Source organism: Gossypium hirsutum, chromosome A10, assembly GCF_007990345.1.
Source record: "Gossypium hirsutum isolate 1008001.06 chromosome A10, Gossypium_hirsutum_v2.1, whole genome shotgun sequence".
Classification (NCBI taxonomy): Eukaryota; Viridiplantae; Streptophyta; class Magnoliopsida; order Malvales; family Malvaceae; genus Gossypium; species Gossypium hirsutum.
Genome location: NC_053433.1, coordinates 30,543,543 through 30,553,042, shown reverse-complemented (window position 1 = coordinate 30,553,042; position 9,500 = coordinate 30,543,543). Strand labels below are relative to the sequence as shown.

The window sequence follows — 9,500 nt, the reverse complement described above, 5'->3', positions numbered from 1 at the left end:
CTGAATTGATGCTCGATCCTTTACTTTATCAAAGAAATCTAGGTTTTCCTTAAGCTTGGTTTCCTTGGTTTGATCAGCATAATGAATCATCTAGTGTGTATAAAGGTTTATCTCAGTTGGTATCACAACTTCAATGCCGAACATGAGGTTGAAAGGGGTTTTCTCTATCCCTAACTGTGGTGTAGTTTGTAAAGACCAAAGAATACCTAGTAACTTACCTAACCATATGCCCTTTGCATCTTCCACTTTTTTCTTTAAGCCTTGGAGGACCTTCTTATTAATAGCCTCTGTTTGGCCATTGGTTTTATGGGTTTTGATTAAGCTATGAACCAGAGAAATGTGGAGGTTATCAAAGAACTAATTGAACCTTCCCTGAAATTCTGTTCCATTATCAACAATTATGATACGTGGGACCTCGTATCTGTAGCTAATAGTCTTTTAGACAAAGTTTTCTGCTTCTTTCTTTGTGATAATGACTAATGATTCTACTTTCATCCAGTTTGTAAAATATTCTATAGTGACCACAATATAATTCTTCTGCGTTGTGGCCTGTAGAAATGGTCCTACAATGTCATTAACCCACATTGCAAAAGGCCAAAGGCTTGAGATGGTATGTAGGGGCTCGATAGTTGTGCGGAAAATAGGTGAACTTTTAACAAAGTTCACATTTTTTAGAACACCCCAAACCCGGTTTGGACATTATGGCTGAATCTAGAGAGCTACATTAAACCACTTCTGGATAGTCCAAAGTTTACTAGTGAAAATTCAAACGATGCAAGCCATTTAAAATATCATAAACAAACCAAAAAATCCAGACTTCAAAACAACAATCCAAAAAAGATATATGAAATAGTATAAATTCACATAAAATAGTAAAATGACCAAATGGAGACGACCGAGCTCCTATTATACCGACCCGCTTAAGTCTGAGGGTTACATGAAATTTAAACAAACAGACAAAATGAGTTTACAACTTGGTGTGTAACTTATGAATTCAATTCATTAGAAATATGTTAGATAAAGTGTTGATTTCTCATTTCTCAGATAATTCTCAGAATAGGATATAGAAACAGGAACAGAGAATCTCATATACGGATATAGAATATAACAAATATAGATACAAATTCTTACCCTCATCCTCTACACACCCTCTCTATCTATCCCTACACACATATAGGGTATCAAGTACTCATCTATCCCTATACACTGCATAGTGACTGTATGTCACATTTTAGAATAATTGCAGCCTAGTTGTCGGATCAAAATGCGATAAATAGCCAAAATCATATATATACGTAGCTTAACCACCAGATTTGGCAGATTATTAAATTTCTCACACTTCCTCCTTTATACAAACCCAATCCCAATGCAAATATAAATTTAACATAGAAGATATCAGATATACATATATAGTGATACGAATTCAGATTATTCTCATAAAATACAAAACACACTTGATACGAATTCAGATTATGTTCATAAAATACAAAACACACTTACTTATTCGATTACATATCAATCATGTCTATAAATAATAGCTTGTTCAGAAATAGATCATCAAATAATGGTTTTATAGCTTAATTCAGATCATACAGACCCCATGGTAGGGCTACGTTTGATTCGAACAACCTTTACGGCCATAGGAAAAAATCTCAATTCTTGATTCACATGCCCTTAGGGATTCACACGGTCTGGTTGATTGGCCCGTGTGATCTACATGACCTAGCACACGCCTGTGTGGCTCATCACAGTGCCTCACACGGTCTGGCACACGACTGTGTGACCCAAGTTAGAGAGTTGTACGGTCTAGACACACGCCCCTGTCATTCGACCATGTGACTCACAATCAAAACAGTCTCTCACACGACCTAAACATACGTCTATGCCTCTAGCTTGTGTGACTCTAATTCCGAAACAGTGAGTTACACTGCCTAAATACACGCTCGTGTCTCTGGCCCGTGTGACTCTAATTTTAAAATAGTGAGTTACACGGCTTAGACACACGTCCGTGTCTCTAGCCTATGTGACTCTAATTCCAAAACAGCGAGTTACATGGCCTACCATACAGCCTGACACATGGCCATGTGGCGTCGACAGTCATGGTTTTCGGCTTTCATTGTTCAAAAAATCTCGGGTTTTCGTTACACACCTGATACGCTTTCAATGTAGAAGCAACAATAGTGATTCTGGAACCTAAAAATGACATTATATTTACCAATCAAACGAATTAATCGAACCAGTTTGCTAAAATAATAATCAAAACTAAACTATGTTAAAATATTTCGACTCCAAAACTCGAAACAAAAAACAACACTTACCCTTATGCGAAATCAGCAGTACAAAACTTAGGACGTTAGAGGATCCTGATTCATAACCCCTTCACCTAAGTAAAAGAACCAATTGAACACTTAAACAAAGAAATTGAACAAAATAATAGGAAAATCCCCTTCGCCAACAACGAGCAAATAAACGAACATTAGCAAAAAATCACAACAAAACTTACGTTATTAACCTTTCAACCGAACAAAAACAACACAATTTCCTTGACAATTTAACCGCAAGATCAACAGAAGAAGCAAAATAAAATAAAATATACTAAAGGAAAGAGAAGAAAAGAAAGAAAGAAAAAGAAATGGTAGGAAAAAGAAACGTAAAAGAAATTTAAGAACGAAAATAAAATAAAATAAAATAGTTTAATTTCTTTAAAATAACTAATTGTATAAAGTAGCATAAAAATACTTTTCCTTAGCTTTCACGGGGACTCGAACACCAAACACTCAAAACACAAAAGTTTAACCATTGAACCCATAAGCTCATTCTTGATATAAAATTACACTGAGTTAAACTTAGGTCAAACGTTCACAGATAAAGGTTGAATAAAAAATAATAAATTTTATCACAAGTGGGACTTGAACCCCAAATTTCAAATACACATTTAAGGCACTAACCACTAAACTAGACACACATTTAATGACAAAGTTTACCAGGCAGAAGTTCAAATTTTTGGGGCTTTATACTTTTGGAAATTTTTGGGGCTTTATACTTTTGGAAAGAGGTTGATGTATCTTTCTGATAGTAGGCCAATAATATCCTTGTTGCAAGATTTTCTAGGCCAAAACTTTTGCAGCCGAGTGATGGCCATAAATACCTTCATGAACTTCCTGCATCACATAGCTCACACTTACAATATAAATAACTATAAAATTCTTCATTATTTACATCAGTTATTTAAAGCTTCTTCCTTTGAAGAAAGTCATGGGACATGATTTACAATTTAAAGTTATTTATTTATTATTTATATAATTATATATTATTGATGCACCTTATCATATATTATATTACAAGGTTTTAGCTAAATAAAGAAATGCACATCATGTTTACACTATAATTTTTTGACATGTGGTAATCTCCTTTTCAAGCACTTATACTATAAATTCCACATTGGGCACTCTCATATTTCATACTTACCCTATAAATAAGTATAAATTTCTTCAGTGGATGTACTTGAAAGACCCTCTAATACAGGGATCTGGTCAAATTTGTCACTCTACTCTTAAATGGATCAATTTGATCATTGTACTATTAAAATGAATCAAATAAGACCAAATTGGGATAAGGTTAACATTAACTGTTTAAAAAATATCATTTATTGTTTAACAAAGTTAATATTTTCAAAGCTTTTTCATTTTTATAAATGAAATTATTTTTTTTGAAATCGAACTGCAATTGAAAAATATAATTTTCAAGACATCTTTTATACATAAATGTTAACTCTGTTACAATATGGACTCATTTTATTCTTTTTAATAGTATAGGGACTAAATTGATGCATTTAATAAAAGATGAACTAATTTGGTCTAGTTTCTATAATACAGGGACCTCCTAAGTACTTTAACTAAATTTATTCACTATTTAAAAAAATTATTTACAATTTTTCATTTGAGGAAATTCATGAAAGATGACTTATAATTTTAAATTATTTATATATAATATCTGTTGTTTATTTAATATAAATAATACATATTATACGAAAGTGAGCGATAATAATATTTAAAAAGGAGTTTGAACCTTGGATATGATATTATTGGGAGGAGCAGCCATGAACTCTAAACGTGGATCGGAAAACGGACATAAAAAGTACAAAAAAAAGTTATTTTTTGAAAATAACCCAAAACCTTCCTCACTTTGAATGATGGTGAATCCAATATTGTAACATCCTGAATCATTTAATCTTGTTTTTTTGTGAAATTTGTCATAAATAAGTATTTGCTTAAGTGGTTAAGTGTTTTGATTATGTGTTTAAGGTCTTGGATTCAAGTCCCACTCTCTGAAAAATTATGTTATTTTGATCCTAGCCTTGTCCCTGTTAGGTAGGCTCATGTGATATTTTTAGTGAACTTATATTAGAATGAGCTTGCTGGTTCAAATGGTAAGGTGTTACTTTACTTTAGGGTCTTGTGTACGAATTCTCGTGTGAGCGAATAATGTTATTTTTGCTTTGATTGTAAGATAGAGGTTCGGTGGAAGTGAAATTCTGAGGTAGTTGGATATGGATAGTGGGTAGGATTCTGTGGGATAATGTTGGTTAGTGGGTTAGTGGGGAGTTAGGATGTGAGTAGGATTTTATTTTTGAATTAAAATAAATTTTTTTATTTTTCCCAAAAAATTATTCCTTCCCTTGTTTTGACTTTTTTTTTCTTCTTTCTTTCCCTTTTCTAAAATTTTTCTCTTTCTCTACAAAAACCCCTTTTCTTTCTTCTTTTGATTCTGTTCTCGAATCATCTGTTCAATTGTTACGACTTGGATTTTCGGGTTCTTCAATCGACTTAGTAAGTAAAGCTTTGCTTATCTTTAACGATTAGAGATGTTATTTTGTAGCCTTTAATTAGTAGGTTCTGTGTTTAGGAGAAGTTTGTGAAGTAGAGAATTTCGCTCTAACAGCCTAATCTGTGATAATGGTAGTTTTCGTCAACGGTAAGTTTATGGATGTTGTTTGAATTTTGTTGTGGATTTGTAAATTAGTTGCTAAAACGTGTTTGGTATGCTATTTTTAGGTTTCATAGGTCTCGGAATTACTTTCACATCAAAAACGAACTAGGTGTGTAACGAAAACAAGAGAAAACAAAGTTCGGCGAAAGCAAAAAAAAGTGGTCTGTCGACACCACACGGGCATTTGCCCAGCCGTTTGTGACACACGGTCATGTGACGGGTGAGTGTGTAGCCGTGTGGGCCACACGAGTTAAGCAGATTTGGGTGTGTGGGCTATGGGCCAGGTCATGTGGGCCACACGGGTGAAGCCAATTTGGGCATGTGAGCCAAATGGGCATGTGGGCTACACGGGTGAAGCCAATTTGGGCATGTGGGCCAAACGGGTATGTGGGCCCAAAATTCTAAAATTCTTCCTAGGGTCACATACGTTGTTCCGATCGGCTGTGGGCCTTCCGTAGGGTCGGTAAGGGCAAAACAAACCTTAATGTATGAGATCTGCTAATCTAATAGATTGATTTGAGTATTAAGAAAACCGATATGTATTATTTGACTATTTTGTATAAATACGTATGATAACTGTATATGAGCATGCAAAACATGTTAATTCTGTATATCTATTATCTGTTATTTGTATCTGTGTGTTGGGTGGGATTTGTATATGTGAAGGAAGTGTTCTGTGAGGTGACATCTCACCGAAATACTGGCAGCTTGACTGCAAACTATTCTGATAAGTGTCGTAAAGACACTATGTGGTGTGTAGGGATGGGTAGGTGTTTTATACCCCAAATGATGTGCTGGGATGGTTGGAGATAGTGTGTAGAAGATAAGGGTAGGACTTGCATAGCTGTATGTTCTGATAATCCAATTCTGTTATTATTTGATTCTGTTAAGGACCTATGTCAATAACTGATCTGCTACATGAGAAATTTGAGCTTATGTGCACACCTGTCTCTGTTAAGTTACACACTGAGTTTATGAAAACTCACATCTTTTTGTCTGGTTTATTCAGGTAATCTCCAGATATAGACCGGTCAGTACAACGGAAGCTCAGCGGTGACCACTAGTCCCGAGACTATTTTTTATTATTAAATTATTTAATTTTCGGGATTTTTTTTATAGTTTTGTAATTTTGGGACTCTTTGGACCGTTGTTTATAATTTTGGTTTGGATGCGTTTTAGTTTTTAAACTTCGACGTTCGACAAACAACGGTTTTACACAAATAAATGTTTTTGAAAACATAAGCTCGATTTTCAACTATAACAACTTACAAACTTCCACTACAAATTTACATTTTACTTTAAATGGCAATAAATGACGATTTGATTAAAGAGAATAATAACAATTTTTTTCCGAAAATATGGACTCTTTTAGAACAATTAATACGAGAAGTTTTAACATGAAAGTTTTGTTTCAAAACCCTTTTTTGTAACATTCTCAAATTCGACCATAATGTCTAGGCCGGGTTTGAGGTGTTACAAATATAATACTTAGCTTTATGTGTTCATGCAGTAGCACTGACTCACTAAAATCTACAATATATAGTGTTTTTATGATTTTCATTGATTTATTTATTAATTATTGTTTTTAATATTAAATTATATTATGTGTAAATAGTTTATATGTAAAAAATATTAATTAATTTTTGTGTTTTAAAATAATTACAATAAATCTGTGCATTTATATATAAATATTATTTTACACTATTATTAATTAAAGACACATAATTACGATTAAATATTACCAAATGCACACTTTAAATTATTAAATTTACTTATTATAATCAATTTATACACAAAATTAACGGGTAAGAAAACTAGTTTTTCACTATATTTTACCTTTCTTCATATTTGCAATCGTACTTTAAGAATATGGTAAAATTTAATATTCGACTTTTATATTATTGAAATTTTTTTATTAAACTTTGAAATTTATTGAATTTTGCTACAAAATTTAGGTTTTAATTAAATTTTACCTTTCAATACTTATACCGATGATTTAAGAACAAATTTTTATTTAAAATATTTTATTTTAATAGTTAACAATAAATTAATGAATACAATATTAAAATTAATAAAATTTTTTAAATTTTTTATTTAAGAAAAGAAATACTTGAAATTTTAGCATATATATCAAAAAAGAAAAAAAAAAGTTTATTTTTATAAACTAATTGTGTATTAAGTTCAAATATAATAAATATTTTTAACTATTAAAATAAAATAGTGAAAATATTTATTCTCATATTTAAAAATTAAGAGAGATTATGAACAATTTTAAATATTATATAAAAAATTAAATAATAAAATTTAATCAAAAATCAAACTTTAGTATCAAAATTCAGTAAAACAAAAGTAACATTAAAAAATTCAGTACAAACTTGGGGCTTCGTTTAACATTATTTTTTAATAGTACTTTTATGGTGGAAAACACTTTTGAAGCTATAAATAATCCAAAAAAAAAACAACTTTTAAGACAAAAGCAAACACATATTTTTTTTAGCTTTTATGTTTGGGAAAAACGCTTTTGGAGTCAAATGATATTTTAACTCGTATTTATAATTCAATATATTTATGTAATATTTATATAGATATAAAATTATTTTCTTATTGAAATTGATTTCAAATATATAAATTATATATTTAAAGTTGTAATGATTATATTTTAATATTTAAAATATAGTTGATATATTCAAATTGAATTTTACAAATAATTAATTTTAATTGTTTAAAATATTCAAAATTTTTATTTCATATATCAAAATATTAACAATAAGTTATAATAAATTATTATTTAGATTTTTGTTGAAATATGGTAATACTAACGAATTTAAATATTTTTTACTTTATTAAATCATGTCTAAACTGAGCATTTTATTTATCAAAAAGTATTTTTTGATAATAATACTAAACATTTAAGGGTCAATTTACCATTGAAGTTGAAAAGTATTTTTGAAAAATTTGATAATGTTACCATTGTTGCCCATAAGTGCTTTTGGGAAGATAAAATATTAATTTAAAATTAAGGTTTAGTTTGAAAGTTGCTTGTTTAGCATTTTTTTTAGTTTAAAATCATGGTTTGAGTTGAAAAGTATTTTTTAATCTCAATGATAAACAATTTTAAATTTTAAGCCAAACTTTTTAAATATACTTTTTCACGACACTTTTTAAAATCAATATTAAACTAGCCTTAAAAAATTTAATGACAAATATGAATCAAAGTAAAATATAATAATAAATTTAAATGACAAATCTGCACACTAAATCTTAAATTTATTACATAAATATAAGATATGGGAGATTTTATTAAAAATTTAAAATATAATGAAAAATTCTACCAAGTCAAATTAAAAATATAGATAAAATTAACTAATTTACCAGAAAAGACCCGTATCCAAAATAAATTACAGAAATGGGCCAATTTCCTCGGTATTTACTAGAATGGGTCGTTTTTTCTAAAACGCGCTGAGTTAGAGTCGTTTTCAGGTGAAAACAAAAAAAAAGCGCGTCTAGCTCAACACTTTTTTCCCTTATGACCTGTAAAAAGTGCCCATGTCAGCACGCTTTAGTAAAGCGCTTCCACGTAAGAGTGCTTTTGCCCGTGTTCCAACGATCACTTCCAACGGCTATTTGAAATAGTTATTGGCCCCTAACGATAAAAAAGAAAAAGTATAAACCCCTCACACATTTCTCACAATTCTCACCTAAATCTCTCACATTTCTCAATTAACTCTAAATAATCTCTTAAATTTTTTTCCTAAATTCTATTTTTATCTAAATTATAATTTTTATTAGTATTTTATTAGTATTTTTAACAAATAGTTTTTTTATTAAAAATTTGTTCGTGTTCAATTATGTATTTAGCAATAGTTGGGTCTCTAATATGTTTTGATAACAAGCACATCTTTGTCAACCAATTGCAAATGGTAATAATAAATTTTAGTCTTTTTTAATTTTTTTATTTCATAGTTATAATTGAACTTAATATTTTTTATAATTTTTATGTAAATAGCCGGAAGATCGAATTTTGCAATGCCATATTCGTAATCTACTCAGTCCTCTATCACCGTTGATCAAAACATACTTGAGGGAAGCCATTTTTTTGCACGTAGCCCTTGTAGGCTGGGGGTGTAAGTTGGACCCAAAGCTTATAAGTGCGTTGGTGGAGAGGTGGAGACTCAAAACACACACATTCCAGCTTCCATGCGGTGTGTATACTATCACTCTAGAGGATGTGCATTTACAGTTGGGATTACTCGTGGACGGGTCGGTAGTCACCAGGTCTGTTTAGCTTGCTAATTGAGGAATCGTATGTTACAATCTTTTGGGTGTGGTTCCAGAGACGATTTACGAAGCTCGGATCGAAATGCCCTGGTTACGAAATAATTTCGCGGAGTTGGTGAAGGATTTCAACTAAAGAGCAAAGAGCACAATATGCTCGTCAATTTTAGAGGAGCTAGTGAACTCAGTTGGGGGTCCGCTATGTTTTCGAAATTGTACCGGAAAATGTGTCGGGT

At 30.9% G+C, this 9,500-nt stretch overlaps 1 long non-coding RNA gene across 1 annotated transcript; it reads left to right on the top strand.

Annotated features, from left to right (window-relative positions):
• The first annotated feature begins 4,691 nt into the window (after window positions 1–4,691).
• On the top strand, window positions 4,692–6,252 carry LOC121208418 (uncharacterized). Its single transcript, XR_005903439.1, has 3 exons — window positions 4,692–4,829; window positions 5,055–5,452; window positions 5,999–6,252. It is a non-coding gene; the product is annotated as an uncharacterized lncRNA (long non-coding RNA).
• Window positions 6,253–9,500: the final 3,248 nt, after the last annotated feature.